General features: G+C 49.2%; 25 non-coding genes and 4 pseudogenes across 25 annotated transcripts; all 29 read right to left on the bottom strand.

Moving 5' to 3' along the window:
• Positions 1-100: 100 nt before the first annotated feature.
• On the bottom strand, positions 101-264 carry LOC135019654 (U1 spliceosomal RNA). Its single transcript, XR_010217180.1, has one exon. It is a non-coding gene; the product is annotated as a U1 spliceosomal RNA (small nuclear RNA).
• A 673-nt stretch (positions 265-937) lies between these two features.
• LOC135019588 (U1 spliceosomal RNA) lies at positions 938-1,100 on the bottom strand. Its single transcript, XR_010217127.1, has one exon. It is a non-coding gene; the product is annotated as a U1 spliceosomal RNA (small nuclear RNA).
• Positions 1,101-1,252: 152 nt separating this feature from the next.
• LOC135019635 (U1 spliceosomal RNA) lies at positions 1,253-1,416 on the bottom strand. Its single transcript, XR_010217162.1, has one exon. It is a non-coding gene; the product is annotated as a U1 spliceosomal RNA (small nuclear RNA).
• A 692-nt stretch (positions 1,417-2,108) lies between these two features.
• On the bottom strand, positions 2,109-2,250 carry LOC135019609 (U1 spliceosomal RNA; annotated as a pseudogene).
• Positions 2,251-2,402: 152 nt separating this feature from the next.
• On the bottom strand, positions 2,403-2,566 carry LOC135019664 (U1 spliceosomal RNA). The gene has a single exon (XR_010217189.1). It is a non-coding gene; the product is annotated as a U1 spliceosomal RNA (small nuclear RNA).
• Positions 2,567-3,258: 692 nt separating this feature from the next.
• LOC135019608 (U1 spliceosomal RNA) lies at positions 3,259-3,400 on the bottom strand (annotated as a pseudogene).
• Positions 3,401-3,552: 152 nt separating this feature from the next.
• Positions 3,553-3,716, bottom strand: LOC135019555 (U1 spliceosomal RNA). The gene has a single exon (XR_010217095.1). It is a non-coding gene; the product is annotated as a U1 spliceosomal RNA (small nuclear RNA).
• A 671-nt stretch (positions 3,717-4,387) lies between these two features.
• LOC135019579 (U1 spliceosomal RNA) lies at positions 4,388-4,550 on the bottom strand. The gene has a single exon (XR_010217118.1). It is a non-coding gene; the product is annotated as a U1 spliceosomal RNA (small nuclear RNA).
• A 152-nt stretch (positions 4,551-4,702) lies between these two features.
• On the bottom strand, positions 4,703-4,866 carry LOC135019653 (U1 spliceosomal RNA). Its single transcript, XR_010217179.1, has one exon. It is a non-coding gene; the product is annotated as a U1 spliceosomal RNA (small nuclear RNA).
• A 673-nt stretch (positions 4,867-5,539) lies between these two features.
• Positions 5,540-5,702, bottom strand: LOC135019604 (U1 spliceosomal RNA). Its single transcript, XR_010217142.1, has one exon. It is a non-coding gene; the product is annotated as a U1 spliceosomal RNA (small nuclear RNA).
• Positions 5,703-5,854: 152 nt separating this feature from the next.
• On the bottom strand, positions 5,855-6,018 carry LOC135019634 (U1 spliceosomal RNA). Its single transcript, XR_010217161.1, has one exon. It is a non-coding gene; the product is annotated as a U1 spliceosomal RNA (small nuclear RNA).
• A 692-nt stretch (positions 6,019-6,710) lies between these two features.
• On the bottom strand, positions 6,711-6,852 carry LOC135019607 (U1 spliceosomal RNA; annotated as a pseudogene).
• A 152-nt stretch (positions 6,853-7,004) lies between these two features.
• LOC135019668 (U1 spliceosomal RNA) lies at positions 7,005-7,168 on the bottom strand. The gene has a single exon (XR_010217193.1). It is a non-coding gene; the product is annotated as a U1 spliceosomal RNA (small nuclear RNA).
• Positions 7,169-7,839: 671 nt separating this feature from the next.
• LOC135019578 (U1 spliceosomal RNA) lies at positions 7,840-8,002 on the bottom strand. The gene has a single exon (XR_010217117.1). It is a non-coding gene; the product is annotated as a U1 spliceosomal RNA (small nuclear RNA).
• Positions 8,003-8,154: 152 nt separating this feature from the next.
• LOC135019652 (U1 spliceosomal RNA) lies at positions 8,155-8,318 on the bottom strand. Its single transcript, XR_010217178.1, has one exon. It is a non-coding gene; the product is annotated as a U1 spliceosomal RNA (small nuclear RNA).
• Positions 8,319-8,991: 673 nt separating this feature from the next.
• On the bottom strand, positions 8,992-9,154 carry LOC135019605 (U1 spliceosomal RNA). The gene has a single exon (XR_010217143.1). It is a non-coding gene; the product is annotated as a U1 spliceosomal RNA (small nuclear RNA).
• Positions 9,155-9,306: 152 nt separating this feature from the next.
• Positions 9,307-9,470, bottom strand: LOC135019633 (U1 spliceosomal RNA). The gene has a single exon (XR_010217160.1). It is a non-coding gene; the product is annotated as a U1 spliceosomal RNA (small nuclear RNA).
• Positions 9,471-10,162: 692 nt separating this feature from the next.
• LOC135019606 (U1 spliceosomal RNA) lies at positions 10,163-10,304 on the bottom strand (annotated as a pseudogene).
• A 152-nt stretch (positions 10,305-10,456) lies between these two features.
• Positions 10,457-10,620, bottom strand: LOC135019667 (U1 spliceosomal RNA). The gene has a single exon (XR_010217192.1). It is a non-coding gene; the product is annotated as a U1 spliceosomal RNA (small nuclear RNA).
• Positions 10,621-11,291: 671 nt separating this feature from the next.
• On the bottom strand, positions 11,292-11,454 carry LOC135019577 (U1 spliceosomal RNA). Its single transcript, XR_010217116.1, has one exon. It is a non-coding gene; the product is annotated as a U1 spliceosomal RNA (small nuclear RNA).
• Positions 11,455-11,606: 152 nt separating this feature from the next.
• Positions 11,607-11,770, bottom strand: LOC135019559 (U1 spliceosomal RNA). The gene has a single exon (XR_010217099.1). It is a non-coding gene; the product is annotated as a U1 spliceosomal RNA (small nuclear RNA).
• A 671-nt stretch (positions 11,771-12,441) lies between these two features.
• On the bottom strand, positions 12,442-12,604 carry LOC135019573 (U1 spliceosomal RNA). The gene has a single exon (XR_010217112.1). It is a non-coding gene; the product is annotated as a U1 spliceosomal RNA (small nuclear RNA).
• A 152-nt stretch (positions 12,605-12,756) lies between these two features.
• On the bottom strand, positions 12,757-12,920 carry LOC135019632 (U1 spliceosomal RNA). Its single transcript, XR_010217159.1, has one exon. It is a non-coding gene; the product is annotated as a U1 spliceosomal RNA (small nuclear RNA).
• A 671-nt stretch (positions 12,921-13,591) lies between these two features.
• Positions 13,592-13,754, bottom strand: LOC135019571 (U1 spliceosomal RNA). The gene has a single exon (XR_010217111.1). It is a non-coding gene; the product is annotated as a U1 spliceosomal RNA (small nuclear RNA).
• A 152-nt stretch (positions 13,755-13,906) lies between these two features.
• LOC135019631 (U1 spliceosomal RNA) lies at positions 13,907-14,070 on the bottom strand. Its single transcript, XR_010217158.1, has one exon. It is a non-coding gene; the product is annotated as a U1 spliceosomal RNA (small nuclear RNA).
• Positions 14,071-14,741: 671 nt separating this feature from the next.
• Positions 14,742-14,904, bottom strand: LOC135019615 (U1 spliceosomal RNA). The gene has a single exon (XR_010217147.1). It is a non-coding gene; the product is annotated as a U1 spliceosomal RNA (small nuclear RNA).
• Positions 14,905-15,056: 152 nt separating this feature from the next.
• LOC135019601 (U1 spliceosomal RNA) lies at positions 15,057-15,220 on the bottom strand. Its single transcript, XR_010217140.1, has one exon. It is a non-coding gene; the product is annotated as a U1 spliceosomal RNA (small nuclear RNA).
• Positions 15,221-15,866: 646 nt separating this feature from the next.
• Positions 15,867-16,029, bottom strand: LOC135019595 (U1 spliceosomal RNA). The gene has a single exon (XR_010217134.1). It is a non-coding gene; the product is annotated as a U1 spliceosomal RNA (small nuclear RNA).
• A 152-nt stretch (positions 16,030-16,181) lies between these two features.
• Positions 16,182-16,345, bottom strand: LOC135019650 (U1 spliceosomal RNA). The gene has a single exon (XR_010217176.1). It is a non-coding gene; the product is annotated as a U1 spliceosomal RNA (small nuclear RNA).
• Between the last annotated feature and the right edge of the window lie 4,508 nt (positions 16,346-20,853).

The following is a 20,853-nucleotide window of genomic DNA, read 5'->3' as shown; positions in this document are numbered from 1 at the left end:
GAAGGAGATCCAACTGAGGCAGCACAAGGGAACTCTCGGAAGAAGAACAAGGCTAGAGGAAGATCTGAGACAAAGAAATCTGACTTTTACCAGAGCTGACCAGAGGAAAGCACAAACACAGTCCCCCACTACCACAAATAATGCAGTTGAGTTTCCCACATTTGGGGAAATCACAGGGGTCAGCATACCCAGAATGCAATAAATGAACCTCACCCTGGGAGAACAATCTTCATGACCATGGTATCTCCTATGCAAAATAAGTATGATTTGGGATAGGGCTGGGGAGGGCCGCTGCTCAGGCACATCTCTGTCAAGTAAAGGAGATTCAACTGAGGCAGCACAAGGGAACTCTCATCTGGGGACAACAACTGCAGGGAGAACACATATTTTCAGATGAACATGGGAGGGCAGAAGGCTGCCTAATACTGAAGCACCCCCAAACAACAAACCAAATGCAACAACTAGTGCAAGCATTCCTGGGGGAAGGCCTGCAGCAGATTGATTTGCATATGGTAATGCCATCCAAGCAGTGGGTCAAAGTTGGCTTCAACCCTCGTCTGCATATCAAAAAAGAGAAAAGGGGCGTGCAGGGCATGGCGGCCTTTTGCGGCGCTTGGATGACCTCTAGTTCGCATTAAACACCTCCACCCTCCTTCGGTGTGGGGCTCATGTTGGCTATGCCCCAGCCCCTGAAGCATTCAAGCTGATTTCTTGCAGCAGCTGGGCACTGTAACAGCTCCAGAGCTGCTCTGTAAGGCAAGTAAAAGGGTGTGGGCCCTGCAGCACTACCTGTAGTTTGCATTGTGCATTGGAAGGCACAAAGTAAGCAGACGGGAGAAGTCAGGATAGTGCGCAAGGGCATAGAAGGGAGCGGCTCAAAAAAAGAGAAGTGGAAACAGACAGCAAACTATACTGGAGAGAGACCTGAGACAAAGAGATCTGAATTATACGAGAGCCGACCAGGGGAAACACAAATTATGCAGTCAAGTGTCCCACATTTGGGGAAATTGCAGGAGCAGCACACCCAGAGTGCAATGGGTGAGCCTTGCCCTGGGAGTAGCACCTTCATGATCATAGTATCTCACCTGGCAGGTAAGTAGGAGTTGGGCTAGAGCTGGGGAGGGTCGCTGCTCGGGCACCCCCCTGTCAAGTGAAGGAGATCCAACTGAGGCAGCACAAGGGAACTCTTGAAAGAGGAACAAGGCTAGAGGAAGATCTGAGACAAAGAAATCTGACTTTTACCAGAGCTGACCAGAGGAAAGCACAAACACAGTCCCCCACTACCACAAATAATGCAGTCGAGTTTCCCACATTTGGGGAAATCACAGGGGTCAGCATACCCAGAATGCAATGAATGAACCTCACCCTGGGAGAACAATCTTCATGACCATGGTATCTCCTATGCAAAATAAGTATGATTTGGGATAGGGCTGGTGAGGGCCGCTGCTCAGGCACATCTCTGTCAAGTAAAGGAGATTCAACTGAGGCAGCACAAGGGAACTCTCATCTGGGGACAACAACTGCAGGGAGAACACATATTTTCAGATGAACATGGGAGGGCAGAAGGCTGCCTAATACTGAAGCACCCCCAAACAACAAACCAAATGCAACAACTAGTACAAGCATTCCTGGGGGAAGGCCTGCAGCAGATGGATTTGCATATGGTGATGTCATCCAAGCAGTGGGTCAAAGTTGGCTTCAACCCTCATCTGCATATGAAAAGAGAAAAGGGGCGTGCAGGGCATGGCGGCCTTTTGCGGCGCTTGGATGACCCCTAGTTCGCATTAAACACCTCCACCCTCATTCGGTGTGGGGCTCATGTTGGCTATGCCCCAGCCCCTGAAGCATTCAAGCTGATTTCTTGCAGCAGCTGGGCACTGTAACAGCTCCAGAGTTGCTCTGTAAGTCAAGTTAAAGGGTGTGGGCCCTGCAGCACTACCTGTAGTTCGCATTGTGCGTTGGAAGGCACAAAGTAAGCAGACGGGAGAAGTCAGGATAGTGCGCAAGGGCATAGAAGAGAGCGGCTCAAGAAAAGAGAAGTGGAAACAGACAGCAAACTAGGCTGGAGAGAGACCTGAGACAAAGAGATCTGAATTATATGAGAGCCGACCAGGGGAAACACAAATTATGCAGTCAAGTTTCCCACATTTGGGGAAATCAAAGGGGCAGCACACCCAGAGTGCAATGGGTGAGCCTTGCCCTGGGAGAAGCACCTACATGATCATAGTATCTCACCTGGCAGGTAAGTAGGAGTTGGGCTAGAGCTGGGGAGGGTCGCTGCTCGGGCACCCCCCTGTCAAGTGAAGGAGATCCAACTGAGGCAGCACAAGGGAACTCTCGAAAGAAGAACAAGGCTAGAGGAAGATCTGAGACAAAGAAATCTGACTTTTACCAGAGCTGACCAGAGGAAAGCACAAACACAGTCCCCCACTACCACAAATAATGCAGTCGAGTTTCCCACATTTGGGGAAATCACAGGGGTCATCATACCCAGAATGCAATGAATGAACCTCACCCTGGGAGAACAATCTTCATGACCATGGTATCTCCTATGCAAAATAAGTATGATTTGGGATAGGGCTGGTGAGGGCCGCTGCTCAGGCACATCTCTGTCAAGTAAAGGAGATTCAACTGAGGCAGCACAAGGGAACTCTCATCTGGGGACAACAACTGCAGGGAGAACACATATTTTCAGATGAACATGGGAGGGCAGAAGGCTGCCTAATACTGAAGCACCCCCAAACAACAAACCAAATGCAACAACTAGTACAAGCATTCCTGGGGGAAGGCCTGCAGCAGATGGATTTGCATATGGTGATGTCATCCAAGCAGTGGGTCAAAGTTGGCTTCAACCCTCATCTGCATATGAAAAGAGAAAAGGGGCGTGCAGGGCATGGCGGCCTTTTGCGGCGCTTGGATGACCCCTAGTTCGCATTAAACACCTCCACCCTCATTCGGTGTGGGGCTCATGTTGGCTATGCCCCAGCCCCTGAAGCATTCAAGCTGATTTCTTGCAGCAGCTGGGCACTGTAACAGCTCCAGAGTTGCTCTGTAAGTCAAGTTAAAGGGTGTGGGCCCTGCAGCACTACCTGTAGTTCGCATTGTGCGTTGGAAGGCACAAAGTAAGCAGACGGGAGAAGTCAGGATAGTGCGCAAGGGCATAGAAGAGAGCGGCTCAAGAAAAGAGAAGTGGAAACAGACAGCAAACTAGGCTGGAGAGAGACCTGAGACAAAGAGATCTGAATTATATGAGAGCCGACCAGGGGAAACACAAATTATGCAGTCAAGTTTCCCACATTTGGGGAAATCAAAGGGGCAGCACACCCAGAGTGCAATGGGTGAGCCTTGCCCTGGGAGAAGCACCTACATGATCATAGTATCTCACCTGGCAGGTAAGTAGGAGTTGGGCTAGAGCTGGGGAGGGTCGCTGCTCGGGCACCCCCCTGTCAAGTGAAGGAGATCCAACTGAGGCAGCACAAGGGAACTCTCGAAAGAAGAACAAGGCTAGAGGAAGATCTGAGACAAAGAAATCTGACTTTTACCAGAGCTGACCAGAGGAAAGCACAAACACAGTCCCCCACTACCACAAATAATGCAGTCGAGTTTCCCACATTTGGGGAAATCACAGGGGTCATCATACCCAGAATGCAATGAATGAACCTCACCCTGGGAGAACAATCTTCATGACCATGATATCTCCTATGCAAAATAAGTATGATTTGGGATAGGGCTGGGGAGGGCCGCTGCTCAGGCACATCTCTGTCAAGTAAAGGCGATTCAACTGAGGCAGCACAAGGGAACTCTCATCTGGGGACAACAACTGCAGGGAGAACACATATTTTCAGATGAACATGGGAGGGCAGAAGGCTGCCTAATACTGAAGCACCCCCAAACAACAAACCAAATGCAACAACTAGTGCAAGCATTCCTGGGGGAAGGCCTGCAGCAGATGGATTTGCATATGGTGATGTCATCCAAGCAGTGGGTCAAAGTTGGCTTCAACCCTCGACTGCATATGAAAAGAAAACAGGGATGTGCAGGGCATGGCGGCCTTTTGCGGCGCTTGCATGACCCCTAATTCGCATTAAACACCTCCACCCTCCTTCGGTGTGGGGCTCATGTTGGCTATGCCCCAGCACCTGAAGCATTCAAGCTGATTTCTTGCAGCAGCTGGGCACTGTAACAGCTCCAGAGCTGCTCTGTAAGGCAACTAAAAGGGTGTGGGCCCTGAAGCACTACCTGTAGTTCGCATTGTGCGTTGGAAGGCACAAAGTAAGCAGACGGGAGAAGTCAGGATAGTGCGCAAGGGCATAGAAGGGAGCGGTTCAAGAAAAGAGAAGTGGAAACAGACAGCAAACTAGGCTGGAGAGAGACCTGAGACAAAGAGATCTGAATTATACGAGAGCCGACCAGAGGAAACACAAATTATGCAGTCAAGTGTCCCACATTTGGGGAAATCGCAGGAGCAGCACACCCAGAGTGCAATGGGTGAGCCTTGCCCTGGGAGAAGCACCTTCCTGATCATAGTATCTCACCTGGCAGGTAAGTAGGAGTTGGGCTAGAGCTGGGGAGGGTCGCTGCTCGTGCACCCCCCTGTCAAGTGAAGGAGATCCAACTGAGGCAGCACAAGGGAACTCTCGGAAGAAGAACAAGGCTAGAGGAAGATCTGAGACAAAGAAATCTGACTTTTACCAGAGCTGACCAGAGGAAAGCACAAACACAGTCCCCCACTACCACAAATAATGCAGTTGAGTTTCCCACATTTGGGGAAATCACAGGGGTCAGCATACCCAGAATGCAATAAATGAACCTCACCCTGGGAGAACAATCTTCATGACCATGGTATCTCCTATGCAAAATAAGTATGATTTGGGATAGGGCTGGGGAGGGCCGCTGCTCAGGCACATCTCTGTCAAGTAAAGGAGATTCAACTGAGGCAGCACAAGGGAACTCTCATCTGGGGACAACAACTGCAGGGAGAACACATATTTTCAGATGAACATGGGAGGGCAGAAGGCTGCCTAATACTGAAGCACCCCCAAACAACAAACCAAATGCAACAACTAGTGCAAGCATTCCTGGGGGAAGGCCTGCAGCAGATTGATTTGCATATGGTAATGCCATCCAAGCAGTGGGTCAAAGTTGGCTTCAACCCTCGTCTGCATATCAAAAAAGAGAAAAGGGGCGTGCAGGGCATGGCGGCCTTTTGCGGCGCTTGGATGACCTCTAGTTCGCATTAAACACCTCCACCCTCCTTCGGTGTGGGGCTCATGTTGGCTATGCCCCAGCCCCTGAAGCATTCAAGCTGATTTCTTGCAGCAGCTGGGCACTGTAACAGCTCCAGAGCTGCTCTGTAAGGCAAGTAAAAGGGTGTGGGCCCTGCAGCACTACCTGTAGTTTGCATTGTGCATTGGAAGGCACAAAGTAAGCAGACGGGAGAAGTCAGGATAGTGCGCAAGGGCATAGAAGGGAGCGGCTCAAAAAAAGAGAAGTGGAAACAGACAGCAAACTATACTGGAGAGAGACCTGAGACAAAGAGATCTGAATTATACGAGAGCCGACCAGGGGAAACACAAATTATGCAGTCAAGTGTCCCACATTTGGGGAAATTGCAGGAGCAGCACACCCAGAATGCAATGGGTGAGCCTTGCCCTGGGAGTAGCACCTTCATGATCATAGTATCTCACCTGGCAGGTAAGTAGGAGTTGGGCTAGAGCTGGGGAGGGTCGCTGCTCGGGCACCCCCCTGTCAAGTGAAGGAGATCCAACTGAGGCAGCACAAGGGAACTCTTGAAAGAGGAACAAGGCTAGAGGAAGATCTGAGACAAAGAAATCTGACTTTTACCAGAGCTGACCAGAGGAAAGCACAAACACAGTCCCCCACTACCACAAATAATGCAGTCGAGTTTCCCACATTTGGGGAAATCACAGGGGTCAGCATACCCAGAATGCAATGAATGAACCTCACCCTGGGAGAACAATCTTCATGACCATGGTATCTCCTATGCAAAATAAGTATGATTTGGGATAGGGCTGGTGAGGGCCGCTGCTCAGGCACATCTCTGTCAAGTAAAGGAGATTCAACTGAGGCAGCACAAGGGAACTCTCATCTGGGGACAACAACTGCAGGGAGAACACATATTTTCAGATGAACATGGGAGGGCAGAAGGCTGCCTAATACTGAAGCACCCCCAAACAACAAACCAAATGCAACAACTAGTACAAGCATTCCTGGGGGAAGGCCTGCAGCAGATGGATTTGCATATGGTGATGTCATCCAAGCAGTGGGTCAAAGTTGGCTTCAACCCTCATCTGCATATGAAAAGAGAAAAGGGGCGTGCAGGGCATGGCGGCCTTTTGCGGCGCTTGGATGACCCCTAGTTCGCATTAAACACCTCCACCCTCATTCGGTGTGGGGCTCATGTTGGCTATGCCCCAGCCCCTGAAGCATTCAAGCTGATTTCTTGCAGCAGCTGGGCACTGTAACAGCTCCAGAGTTGCTCTGTAAGTCAAGTTAAAGGGTGTGGGCCCTGCAGCACTACCTGTAGTTCGCATTGTGCGTTGGAAGGCACAAAGTAAGCAGACGGGAGAAGTCAGGATAGTGCGCAAGGGCATAGAAGAGAGCGGCTCAAGAAAAGAGAAGTGGAAACAGACAGCAAACTAGGCTGGAGAGAGACCTGAGACAAAGAGATCTGAATTATATGAGAGCCGACCAGGGGAAACACAAATTATGCAGTCAAGTTTCCCACATTTGGGGAAATCAAAGGGGCAGCACACCCAGAGTGCAATGGGTGAGCCTTGCCCTGGGAGAAGCACCTACATGATCATAGTATCTCACCTGGCAGGTAAGTAGGAGTTGGGCTAGAGCTGGGGAGGGTCGCTGCTCGGGCACCCCCCTGTCAAGTGAAGGAGATCCAACTGAGGCAGCACAAGGGAACTCTCGAAAGAAGAACAAGGCTAGAGGAAGATCTGAGACAAAGAAATCTGACTTTTACCAGAGCTGACCAGAGGAAAGCACAAACACAGTCCCCCACTACCACAAATAATGCAGTCGAGTTTCCCACATTTGGGGAAATCACAGGGGTCATCATACCCAGAATGCAATGAATGAACCTCACCCTGGGAGAACAATCTTCATGACCATGATATCTCCTATGCAAAATAAGTATGATTTGGGATAGGGCTGGGGAGGGCCGCTGCTCAGGCACATCTCTGTCAAGTAAAGGCGATTCAACTGAGGCAGCACAAGGGAACTCTCATCTGGGGACAACAACTGCAGGGAGAACACATATTTTCAGATGAACATGGGAGGGCAGAAGGCTGCCTAATACTGAAGCACCCCCAAACAACAAACCAAATGCAACAACTAGTGCAAGCATTCCTGGGGGAAGGCCTGCAGCAGATGGATTTGCATATGGTGATGTCATCCAAGCAGTGGGTCAAAGTTGGCTTCAACCCTCGACTGCATATGAAAAGAAAACAGGGATGTGCAGGGCATGGCGGCCTTTTGCGGCGCTTGCATGACCCCTAATTCGCATTAAACACCTCCACCCTCCTTCGGTGTGGGGCTCATGTTGGCTATGCCCCAGCACCTGAAGCATTCAAGCTGATTTCTTGCAGCAGCTGGGCACTGTAACAGCTCCAGAGCTGCTCTGTAAGGCAACTAAAAGGGTGTGGGCCCTGCAGCACTACCTGTAGTTCGCATTGTGCGTTGGAAGGCACAAAGTAAGCAGACGGGAGAAGTCAGGATAGTGCGCAAGGGCATAGAAGGGAGCGGTTCAAGAAAAGAGAAGTGGAAACAGACAGCAAACTAGGCTGGAGAGAGACCTGAGACAAAGAGATCTGAATTATACGAGAGCCGACCAGAGGAAACACAAATTATGCAGTCAAGTGTCCCACATTTGGGGAAATCGCAGGAGCAGCACACCCAGAGTGCAATGGGTGAGCCTTGCCCTGGGAGAAGCACCTTCCTGATCATAGTATCTCACCTGGCAGGTAAGTAGGAGTTGGGCTAGAGCTGGGGAGGGTCGCTGCTCGTGCACCCCCCTGTCAAGTGAAGGAGATCCAACTGAGGCAGCACAAGGGAACTCTCGGAAGAAGAACAAGGCTAGAGGAAGATCTGAGACAAAGAAATCTGACTTTTACCAGAGCTGACCAGAGGAAAGCACAAACACAGTCCCCCACTACCACAAATAATGCAGTTGAGTTTCCCACATTTGGGGAAATCACAGGGGTCAGCATACCCAGAATGCAATAAATGAACCTCACCCTGGGAGAACAATCTTCATGACCATGGTATCTCCTATGCAAAATAAGTATGATTTGGGATAGGGCTGGGGAGGGCCGCTGCTCAGGCACATCTCTGTCAAGTAAAGGAGATTCAACTGAGGCAGCACAAGGGAACTCTCATCTGGGGACAACAACTGCAGGGAGAACACATATTTTCAGATGAACATGGGAGGGCAGAAGGCTGCCTAATACTGAAGCACCCCCAAACAACAAACCAAATGCAACAACTAGTGCAAGCATTCCTGGGGGAAGGCCTGCAGCAGATTGATTTGCATATGGTAATGCCATCCAAGCAGTGGGTCAAAGTTGGCTTCAACCCTCGTCTGCATATCAAAAAAGAGAAAAGGGGCGTGCAGGGCATGGCGGCCTTTTGCGGCGCTTGGATGACCTCTAGTTCGCATTAAACACCTCCACCCTCCTTCGGTGTGGGGCTCATGTTGGCTATGCCCCAGCCCCTGAAGCATTCAAGCTGATTTCTTGCAGCAGCTGGGCACTGTAACAGCTCCAGAGCTGCTCTGTAAGGCAAGTAAAAGGGTGTGGGCCCTGCAGCACTACCTGTAGTTTGCATTGTGCATTGGAAGGCACAAAGTAAGCAGACGGGAGAAGTCAGGATAGTGCGCAAGGGCATAGAAGGGAGCGGCTCAAGAAAAGAGAAGTGGAAACAGACAGCAAACTATACTGGAGAGAGACCTGAGACAAAGAGATCTGAATTATACGAGAGCCGACCAGGGGAAACACAAATTAGGCAGTCAAGTGTCCCACATTTGGGGAAATTGCAGGAGCAGCACACCCAGAGTGCAATGGGTGAGCCTTGCCCTGGGAGTAGCACCTTCATGATCATAGTATCTCACCTGGCAGGTAAGTAGGAGTTGGGCTAGAGCTGGGGAGGGTCGCTGCTCGGGCACCCCCCTGTCAAGTGAAGGAGATCCAACTGAGGCAGCACAAGGGAACTCTTGAAAGAGGAACAAGGCTAGAGGAAGATCTGAGACAAAGAAATCTGACTTTTACCAGAGCTGACCAGAGGAAAGCACAAACACAGTCCCCCACTACCACAAATAATGCAGTCGAGTTTCCCACATTTGGGGAAATCACAGGGGTCAGCATACCCAGAATGCAATGAATGAACCTCACCCTGGGAGAACAATCTTCATGACCATGGTATCTCCTATGCAAAATAAGTATGATTTGGGATAGGGCTGGTGAGGGCCGCTGCTCAGGCACATCTCTGTCAAGTAAAGGAGATTCAACTGAGGCAGCACAAGGGAACTCTCATCTGGGGACAACAACTGCAGGGAGAACACATATTTTCAGATGAACATGGGAGGGCAGAAGGCTGCCTAATACTGAAGCACCCCCAAACAACAAACCAAATGCAACAACTAGTACAAGCATTCCTGGGGGAAGGCCTGCAGCAGATGGATTTGCATATGGTGATGTCATCCAAGCAGTGGGTCAAAGTTGGCTTCAACCCTCATCTGCATATGAAAAGAGAAAAGGGGCGTGCAGGGCATGGCGGCCTTTTGCGGCGCTTGGATGACCCCTAGTTCGCATTAAACACCTCCACCCTCATTCGGTGTGGGGCTCATGTTGGCTATGCCCCAGCCCCTGAAGCATTCAAGCTGATTTCTTGCAGCAGCTGGGCACTGTAACAGCTCCAGAGTTGCTCTGTAAGTCAAGTTAAAGGGTGTGGGCCCTGCAGCACTACCTGTAGTTCGCATTGTGCGTTGGAAGGCACAAAGTAAGCAGACGGGAGAAGTCAGGATAGTGCGCAAGGGCATAGAAGAGAGCGGCTCAAGAAAAGAGAAGTGGAAACAGACAGCAAACTAGGCTGGAGAGAGACCTGAGACAAAGAGATCTGAATTATATGAGAGCCGACCAGGGGAAACACAAATTATGCAGTCAAGTTTCCCACATTTGGGGAAATCAAAGGGGCAGCACACCCAGAGTGCAATGGGTGAGCCTTGCCCTGGGAGAAGCACCTACATGATCATAGTATCTCACCTGGCAGGTAAGTAGGAGTTGGGCTAGAGCTGGGGAGGGTCGCTGCTCGGGCACCCCCCTGTCAAGTGAAGGAGATCCAACTGAGGCAGCACAAGGGAACTCTCGAAAGAAGAACAAGGCTAGAGGAAGATCTGAAACAAAGAAATCTGACTTTTACCAGAGCTGACCAGAGGAAAGCACAAACACAGTCCCCCACTACCACAAATAATGCAGTCGAGTTTCCCACATTTGGGGAAATCACAGGGGTCATCATACCCAGAATGCAATGAATGAACCTCACCCTGGGAGAACAATCTTCATGACCATGATATCTCCTATGCAAAATAAGTATGATTTGGGATAGGGCTGGGGAGGGCCGCTGCTCAGGCACATCTCTGTCAAGTAAAGGCGATTCAACTGAGGCAGCACAAGGGAACTCTCATCTGGGGACAACAACTGCAGGGAGAACACATATTTTCAGATGAACATGGGAGGGCAGAAGGCTGCCTAATACTGAAGCACCCCCAAACAACAAACCAAATGCAACAACTAGTGCAAGCATTCCTGGGGGAAGGCCTGCAGCAGATGGATTTGCATATGGTGATGTCATCCAAGCAGTGGGTCAAAGTTGGCTTCAACCCTCGACTGCATATGAAAAGAAAACAGGGATGTGCAGGGCATGGCGGCCTTTTGCGGCGCTTGCATGACCCCTAATTCGCATTAAACACCTCCACCCTCCTTCGGTGTGGGGCTCATGTTGGCTATTCCCCAGCACCTGAAGCATTCAAGCTGATTTCTTGCAGCAGCTGGGCACTGTAACAGCTCCAGAGCTGCTCTGTAAGGCAACTAAAAGGGTGTGGGCCCTGCAGCACTACCTGTAGTTCGCATTGTGCGTTGGAAGGCACAAAGTAAGCAGACGGGAGAAGTCAGGATAGTGCGCAAGGGCATAGAAGGGAGCGGTTCAAGAAAAGAGAAGTGGAAACAGACAGCAAACTAGGCTGGAGAGAGACCTGAGACAAAGAGATCTGAATTATACGAGAGCCGACCAGAGGAAACACAAATTATGCAGTCAAGTGTCCCACATTTGGGGAAATCGCAGGAGCAGCACACCCAGAGTGCAATGGGTGAGCCTTGCCCTGGGAGAAGCACCTTCCTGATCATAGTATCTCACCTGGCAGGTAAGTAGGAGTTGGGCTAGAGCTGGGGAGGGTCGCTGCTCGGGCACCCCCCTGTCAAGTGAAGGAGATCCAACTGAGGCAGCACAAGGGAACTCTCGAAAGAAGAACAAGGCTAGAGGAAGATCTGAGACAAAGAAATCTGACTTTTACCAGAGCTGACCAGAGGAAAGCACAAACACAGTCCCCCTCTACCACAAATAATGCAGTCGAGTTTTCCACATTTGGGGAAATCACAGGGGTCATCATACCCAGAATGCAATGAATGAACCTCACCCTGGGAGAACAATCTTCATGACCATGATATCTCCTATGCAAAATAAGTATGATTTGGGATAGGGCTGGGGAGGGCCGCTGCTCAGGCACATCTCTGTCAAGTAAAGGCGATTCAACTGAGGCAGCACAAGGGAACTCTTATCTGGGGACAACAACTGCAGGGAGAACACATATTTTCAGATGAACATGGGAGGGCAGAAGGCTGCCTAATACTGAAGCACCCCCAAACAACAAACCAAATGCAACAACTAGTACAAGCATTCCTGGGGGAAGGCCTGCAGCAGATGGATTTGCATATGGTGATGTCATCCAAGCAGTGGGTCAAAGTTGGCTTCAACCCTCGTCTGCATATGAAAAGAAAAAAGGGATGTGCAGGGCATGGCGTCCTTTTGTGGCGCTTGGATGACCCTTAATTCGCATTAAACATCTCCACCCTCCTTCGGTGTGGGGCTCATGTTGGCTATGCCCCAGCCCGTAAAGCATTCAAGATGATTTCTTGCAGCAGCTGGGCACTGTAACAGCTCCAGAGCTGTTCTGTAAAGCATGTAAAAGGGTGTGGGCCCTGCAGCACTACCTGTAGTATGCATTGTGCGTTGGAAGGCACAAAGTCAGCAGACGGGAGAGGTCAGGATAGTGCGCAAGGGCATAGAAGGGAGCGGCTCAAGAAAAGAGAAGTGGAAACAGACAGCAAACTAGGCTGGAGAAAGACCTGAGACAAAGAGATCTGAATTATACGAGAGCCGACCAGAGGAAACACAAATTATGCAGTCAAGTTTCCCACATTTGGGGAAATCGCAGGAGCAGCACACCCAGAGTGCAATGGGTGAGCCTTGCCCTGGGAGAAGCACCTTCCTGATCATAGTATCTCACCTGGCAGGTAAGTAGGAGTTGGGCTAGAGCTGGGGAGGGTCGCTGCTCGGGCACCCCTCTGTCAAGTGAAGGAGATCCAACTGAGGCAGCACAAGGGAACTCTCGAAAGAAGAACAAGGCTAGAGGAAGATCTGAGACAAAGAAATCTGACTTTTACCAGAGCTGAGCAGAGGAAAGCACAAACACAGTCCCCCACTACCACAAATAATGCAGTCGAGTTTCCCACATTTGGGGAAATCACAGGGGTCAGCATACCCAGAATGCAATGAATGAACCTCACCCTGGGAGAACAATCTTCATGACCATGGTATCTCCTATGCAAAATAAGTATGATTTGGGATAGGGCTGGGGAGGGCCGCTGCTCAGGCACATCTCTGTCAAGTAAAGGAGATTCAACTGAGGCAGCACAAGGGAACTCTCATCTGGGGACAACAACTGCAGGGAGAACACATATTTTCAGATGAACATGGGAGGGCAGAAGGCTGCCTAATACTGAAGCACCCCCAAACAACAAACCAAATGCAACAACTAGTACAAGCATTCCTGGGGGAAGGCCTGCAGCAGATGGATTTGCATATGGTGATGTCATCCAAGCAGTGGGTCAAAGTTGGCTTCAACCCTCGTCTGCATATGAAAAGAAAAAAGGGATGTGCAGGGCATGGCGTCCTTTTGTGGCGCTTGGATGACCCTTAATTCGCATTAAACATCTCCACCCTCCTTCGGTGTGGGGCTCATGTTGGCTATGCCCCAGCCCGTAAAGCATTCAAGATGATTTCTTGCAGCAGCTGGGCACTGTAACAGCTCCAGAGCTGTTCTGTAAAGCATGTAAAAGGGTGTGGGCCCTGCAGCACTACCTGTAGTATGCATTGTGCGTTGGAAGGCACAAAGTCAGCAGACGGGAGAGGTCAGGATAGTGCGCAAGGGCATAGAAGGGAGCGGCTCAAGAAAAGAGAAGTGGAAACAGACAGCAAACTAGGCTGGAGAAAGACCTGAGACAAAGAGATCTGAATTATACGAGAGCCGACCAGAGGAAACACAAATTATGCAGTCAAGTTTCCCACATTTGGGGAAATCGCAGGAGCAGCACACCCAGAGTGCAATGGGTGAGCCTTGCCCTGGGAGAAGCACCTTCCTGATCATAGTATCTCACCTGGCAGGTAAGTAGGAGTTGGGCTAGAGCTGGGGAGGGTCAATGCTCGGGCACCCCTCTGTCAAGTGAAGGAGATCCAACTGAGGCAGCACAAGGGAACTCTCGAAAGAAGAACAAGGCTAGAGGAAGATCTGAGACAAAGAAATCTGACTTTTACCAGAGCTGAGCAGAGGAAAGCACAAACACAGTCCCCCACTACCACAAATAATGCAGTCGAGTTTCCCACATTTGGGGAAATCACAGGGGTCAGCATACCCAGAATGCAATGAATGAACCTCACCCTGGGAGAACAATCTTCATGACCATGGTATCTCCTATGCAAAATAAGTATGATTTGGGATAGGGCTGGGGAGGGCCGCTGCTCAGGCACATCTCTGTCAAGTAAAGGAGATTCAACTGAGGCAGCACAAGGGAACTCTCATCTGGGGACAACAACTGCAGGGAGAACACATATTTTCAGATGAACATGGGAGGGCAGAAGGCTGCCTAATACTGAAGCACCCCCAAACAACAAACCAAATGCAACAACTAGTGCAAGCATTCCTGGGGGAAGGCCTGCAGCAGATTGATTTGCATATGGTAATGCCATCCAAGCAGTGGGTCAAAGTTGGCTTCAACCCTCGTCTGCATATGAAAAGAGAAAAGGGGCGTGCAGGGCATGGCGGCCTTTTGCGGCGCTTGGGTGACCCTTAGTTCGCATTAAACACCCCCACCCTCCTTCGGTGTGGGGCTCATGTTGGCAATGCCCCAGCCCCTGAAGCATTCAAGCTGATTTCTTGCAGCAGCTGGGTACTGTAACAGCTCCAGAGCTGCTCTGTGAGGCAAGTAAAAGGGTGTGGGCCCTGCAGCACTACCTGTAGTTTGCATTGTGTGTTGGAAGGCACAAAGTAAACAGACGGGAGAAGTCAGGATAGTGCGCAAGGGCATAGAAGGGAGCGGCTCAAGAAAAGAGAAGTGGAAACAGACAGCAAACTAGGCTGGAGAGAGACCTGAGACAAAGAGATCTGAATTATACGAGAGACGACCAGGGGAAAAACAAATTATGCAGTCAAGTTTCCCACATTTGGGGAAATCACAGGGGCAGCACACCCAGAGTGCAATGGGTGAGCCTTGCCCTGGGAGAAGCACCTACATGATCATAGTATCTCACCTGGCAGGTAAGTAGGAGTTGGGCTAGAGCTGGGGAGGGTCGCTGCTCGGGTACCCCCCTGTCAAGTGAAGGAGATCCAACTGAGGCAGCACAAGGGAACTCTCGAAAGAAGAACAAGGCTAGAGGAAGATCTGAGACAAAGAAATCTGACTTTTACCAGAGCTGACCAGAGGAAAGCACAAACACAGTCCCCCACTACCACAAATAATGCAGTTGAGTTTCCCACATTTGGGGAAATCACAGGGGTCAGCATACCCAGAATGCAATGAATGAACCTCACCCTGGGAGAACAATCTTCATGACCATGGTATCTCCTATGCAAAATAAGTATGATTTGGGATAGGGCTGGGGAGGGCCGCTGCTCAGGCACATCTCTGTCAAGTAAAGGAGATTCAACTGAGGCAGCACAAGGGAACTCTCATCTGGGGACAACAACTGCAGGGAGAACACATATTTTCAGATGAACATGGGAGGGCAGAAGGCTGCCTAATACTGAAGCACCCCCAAACAACAAACCAAATGCAACAACTAGTGCAAGCATTCCTGGGGGAAGGCCTGCAGCAGATGGATTTGCATATGGTGATGTCATCCAAGCAGTGGGTCAAAGTTGGCTTCAACCCTCGTCTGCATATGAAAAGAAAAAAGGGATGTGCAGGGCATGGTGTCCTTTTGTGGCGCTTGGATGACCCCTCCTTCGGTGTGGGGCTCATGTTGGCTATGCCCCAGCCCCTGAAGCATTCAAGATGATTTCTTGCAGCAGCTGGGCACTGTAACAGCTCCAGAGTTGCTCTGTAAAGCATGTAAAAGGGTGTGGGCCCTGCAGCACTACCTGTAGTATGCATTGTGCGTTGGAAGGCACAAAGTAAGCAGACGGGAGAGGTCAGGATAGTGCGCAACTGCATAGAAGGGAGCGGCTTAAGAAAAGAGAAGTGGAAACAGACAGCAAACTAGGCTGGAGAAAGACCTGAGACAAAGAGATCTGAATTATATGAGAGCCGACCAGAGGAAACACAAATTATGCAGTCAAGTGTCCCACATTTGGGGAAATCGCAGGAGCAGCACACCCAGAGTGCAATGGGTGAGCCTTGCCCTGGGAGAAGCACCTTCCTGATCATAGTATCTCACCTGGCAGGTAAATAGGAGTTGGGCTAGAGCTGGGGAGGGTCGCTGCTCGTGCACCCCCCTGTCAAGTGAAGGAGATCCAACTGAGGCAGCACAAGGGAACTCTCGAAAGAAGAACAAGGCTAGAGGAAGATCTGAGACAAAGAAATCTGACTTTTACCAGAGCTGACCAGAGGAAAGCACAAACACAGTCCCCCACTACCACAAATAATGCAGTCGAGTTTCCCACATTTGGGGAAATCACAGGGGTCAGCATACCCAGAATGCAATGAATGAACCTCACCCTGGGAAAACAATCTTCATGACCATGGTATCTCCTATGCAAAATAAGTATGATTTGAGATAGGGCTGGGGAGGGCCGCTGCTCAGGCACATCTCTGTCAAGTAAAGGAGATTCAACTGAGGCAGCACAAGGGAACTCTCATCTGGGGACAACAACTGCAGGGAGAACACATATTTTCAGATGAACATGGGAGGGCAGAAGGCTGCCTAATACTGAAGCACCCCCAAACAACAAACCAAATGCAACAACTAGTGCAAGCATTCCTGGGGGAAGGCCTGCAGCAGATTGATTTGCATATGGTAATGCCATCCAAGCAGTGGGTTAAAGTTGGCTTCAACTCTCGTCTGCATATGAAAAGAGAAAAGGGGCGTGCAGGGCATGGCGGCCTTTTGCGGCGCTTGGATGACCCCTAGTTCGCATTAAACACCTCCACCCTCCTTCGGTGTGGGGCTCATGTTGGCTATGCCCCAGCCCCTGAAGCATTCAAGCTGATTTCTTGCAGCAGCTGGGCACTGTAACAGCCCCAGAGCTGCTCTGTAAGGCAAGTAAAAGGGTGTGGGCCCTGCAGTACTACCTGTAGTTTGCATTGTGCATTGGAAAGCACAAAGTAAGCAGACGGGAGAAGTCAGGATAGTGCGGAGGGCTGGGTCAGTTGATTGTGGGCGAGTTTGTAAGCCATTGGCGGTGGCAGCGGGTATCGGCTCAGAGGCAGTAGCGGGCATTGGCTAAGGGTCATGGGCAGGATTCGGCGGACATTATGGCTGTAGTGCCTCACTAGCCACTGACCTCACCGCACGCCACTGTGGGACAGATGTAACATGCAGAGAGAGGTAGATTTGGGAGGGGGAATGTCCTAGCATAACTGTTAATTGCAGTGTAATACTGTAATTCAGCTGTGCAGCATTTGTGGCTAAATGTCAAAGAAGCCAGTATTTACCCTGCATGCAAAACAATAAATGTATTTGAACATACCTCCCAACTATCCCAATTTTTGCAGGACAGTCACTTTTTTGGGGAATGTCCAGCTAACCCAAACACCCCCCCCCCCCCTTCCCATGGGGAAGGGGGGGATGGGGGGTGGAAGGCTCCCTGTAGCTTGTTGCTCTGCAAATATGCACATTGTGGGTAATTCAGACCTGATCGCTAGGGTGTGTTTTTTGCATCCCTGTAATCAGGTAGTTGTCGCCTACAGCGGAAGGGAAAATTTGCTGTGCAGGTGTGTGATCACATGTGCACAAGAGCTGCACAGCTCAGCACTTACTCAGCCATTGAGGTGACGTCACAAATCCTCCCACAAAACGCCGGGTCCCTCCAGTGTTTTTCCGGACACTCCCTAGACACATTCAGTTGCCACCCACACAAACACCCTCTTCTTGTCAATCTTCTTGTGATCTCCGGGCCGTCGCACTTACGCATTGTGGCGCATACGCATGTGCAATGCAAACCAGATTGCCCGCTGGGTGAAAATAAATTGAAGCGATCTGGTCTGAATAAGCCTCAATCTCTATTCACGGGAGACAGAGGGGCTGGGGCATGGCCAGCAGCTCACAGAGCACCTATAATGACAAAAATGGGAGACATGGCTCATGATCGCGATATACCTGCGAAGGTACGCCCTCTACTGATTGACAGGCAGAGGCATTCGTATTTTCTGCGGGGCACCCGGAGAAAATGTAGGCACATGCACAGGATGGACCCTGCGTATATGCCCCCATCCTCTTCATAGTTTTTGCGGTTGGAACGCGTATTACGATCCAAACTGAATTAGGCCCTATGTCTTATATACACGAGCAGTGTGAAAACATCAATCGATGGGGGTAATTCCAAGTTGATCGCAGCAGGAATTTTGTTAGCAGTTGGGCAAAACCATGTGTACTGCAGGGGAGGCAGATATAACATGTGCAGAAAGAGTTAGATTTGGGTGAGTTATTTTGTTTCTGTGCAGGGTAAGTCCCACACATTAATGCCCTTTGGAACATATTATGTCACTCACCACAATATCTGTGATACACTATGCCCTACAGTAAAGCTTCTAATTACTTTTACAAAAACTGCTCAATGCCAAGAGTTTCACGTGCTGGGTGTCATGCTCATTGCCAGGGGTTTCACTCTCTGGGTGTCATGCTCATTGCCAGGGGGAACACAGTAGGGGGTGTTATATAGTAAGCACCACTATGGCATAGTATATAGCATTATATATATTGTGAGCACTGGTGATGTTGAGTGCAGTAGAGCTGCTGCTGGGTAATTACAATTTACTACAACCACCAATATATTCTGCTGCACTATATATATGCAAAGCTAATTCTGCTGGGTAATTACAATTGACTACAACCACCAATATATTCTGCTGCACTATATCTATATTTGCAAAGCTAATTCTGCTGGGTAATTACAATTGACTACAACCACCAATATATTCTGCTGCACTATATCTATATATGAAAAGCTAATTCTGCTGAGTAATTACAATTGACTACAACCACCAATATATTCTGCTGCACTATATCTATATATGCAAAGCTAATTCTGCTGGGTAATGCAAATTGAAACATTATTGCATAGTATGTGATTTTTAAGTACTTTTTTAAAGTTTTGAATGATATAGACCCAGTTTAATCTTTGTGGAATGCCTGGTTGTTGTTTTTAAGGTAATTTATTGCCTGGCATTTGAGGGGGTGGGGTGTGGTTACAGATTTCAATTATTGGTTTCACTTGTAATAGTCTTCTACTTAAGTCCAATGGTGTAGGCTGTGCAAAGCCGTTTGGCTGTGCATTTATTGATCCAAGCGTGCATTTTTATCAAAGCGTGATAAAATTGACACATAACAGCAGCGTTCAATCAGCGTTAATTTATCTTCAGCTGATATCGATTGTGAATTGACGTTTCTTCTCTTCTTGTCACCTACAGGTAATTACAATTGACTACAACCACCAATATATTCTGCTGCACTATATCTATATATGCAAAGCTAATTCTGCTGGGTAATGCAAATTGAAACATTATCGCATAGTATGTGATTTTTAAGTACTTTTTTAAAGTTTTGAATGATATAGACCCAGTTTAATCTTTGTGGAATGCCTGGTTGTTGTTTTTAAGGTAATTTATTGCCTGGCATTTGAGGGGGTGGGGTGTGGTTACAGATTTCAATTATTGGTTTCACTTGTAATAGTCTTCTACTTAAGTCCAATGGTGTAGGCTGTGCATTTATTGATCTAAGCGTGCATTTTTATCAAAGCGTGATAAAATTGACACATAACAGCAGTGTTCAATCAGCGTTCAATCGAAGTGAAAAAGAAGGAAAACAGAAGCACACCAATCTAACAAAACAAAGAAAACTGAAGAACTAATAACAAATGTGAGTCACTTACTCCTCAGATCACTCACCTCCTGATTGTTGCATCTGATTACATAGCACAGAACTACCTTACTTGGACATTTCATAAACCATCCATTTCACCTACAAATGCCTGTATCTGTATTATTGTAATTTTGTTTTTTAAGCACAGCTGCACCAATGCAATTTTACCTGCAAACACTTAAAACATCTAACATAATTACCATTGCTTCTTAAACCTCTCACAATCCTTTCATTTCTTACACTCCAAATACATTTCTGCACCCACTTTATCTACGCTTTTGACTCATTTCATACTAAATCTACACCCCTTGAGCCTACACTGCTTTTCTCACCTGCATTTCTGCAATTCTTCTGCTCGGATTGCCTTACAGTCTCCTCTCCTACTTCCACTACTTCAACCTATTTACCTACTTAACACTATGTCAAGGTTTTCTTATACTCCCCACATCACTCAGTGTCTACCTAATAATGTATCTTTATCCTTCCCCACTAGTCTCCTCCACCTCCTCCTCTCTCCCCTCCTCTGTCTCCCCTCCATCCCTCTGTTTCCTTCCCCCACCTTTCCTGTTACCCCACTTTCATTCACCTCTGCCCCATGGTCCTGCTACCCCACAACTCAGCCCTGCTCCCTCTCTCCCTTCCCTGTCACCTCCCCACACCCCCATCCACATCACACTGACCTCCCTCCCTGCCCACCTCCTGCAGTTTCCCCTCCTAGCTCAGGCACCCGTACCATCACTACTCTCTCATCATCCCTGCCCTCAAAGTTAATCCCACCTCATCGCTACAGCAACCCTGAAAATCTAATTCACATCTCTCCCACAAACTCATACCCCCTATCCTGTGCCCTCTGGAATGCCAGATCTGTTTGTAACAAACTGGTCCCCACTCATGACCTTTTCATTTCCAACTCCCTACACCTACTAGCCATTACTGAAACTTGGATTATGCCCTCTGACACTACTTCTGCTGCTGCTCTCTCTGCTGGGGGCCTTACATTCACACACACACCCCGACCTGGGGGTCGCCATGGGGGTGGTGTTGGGGTCCTTTTACCTTCTAGTTACTCCTACCAACTCATACCACCAGAACCATCCCTTATATTCTCTACATTTGAGGTCCACACCATATGCCTCTTCCAACCAGTCCATCTTAGAGTAGCTGTCATTTACCGGCCCCCTGGCACTGCTTCCAAAT

Source organism: Pseudophryne corroboree, unplaced genomic scaffold, assembly GCF_028390025.1.
Source record: "Pseudophryne corroboree isolate aPseCor3 unplaced genomic scaffold, aPseCor3.hap2 scaffold_336, whole genome shotgun sequence".
Taxonomy (NCBI): Eukaryota; Metazoa; Chordata; class Amphibia; order Anura; family Myobatrachidae; genus Pseudophryne; species Pseudophryne corroboree.
Note: the sequence above shows the minus strand (reverse complement) of the source record. Positions and strands in the feature narration are given on the sequence as shown.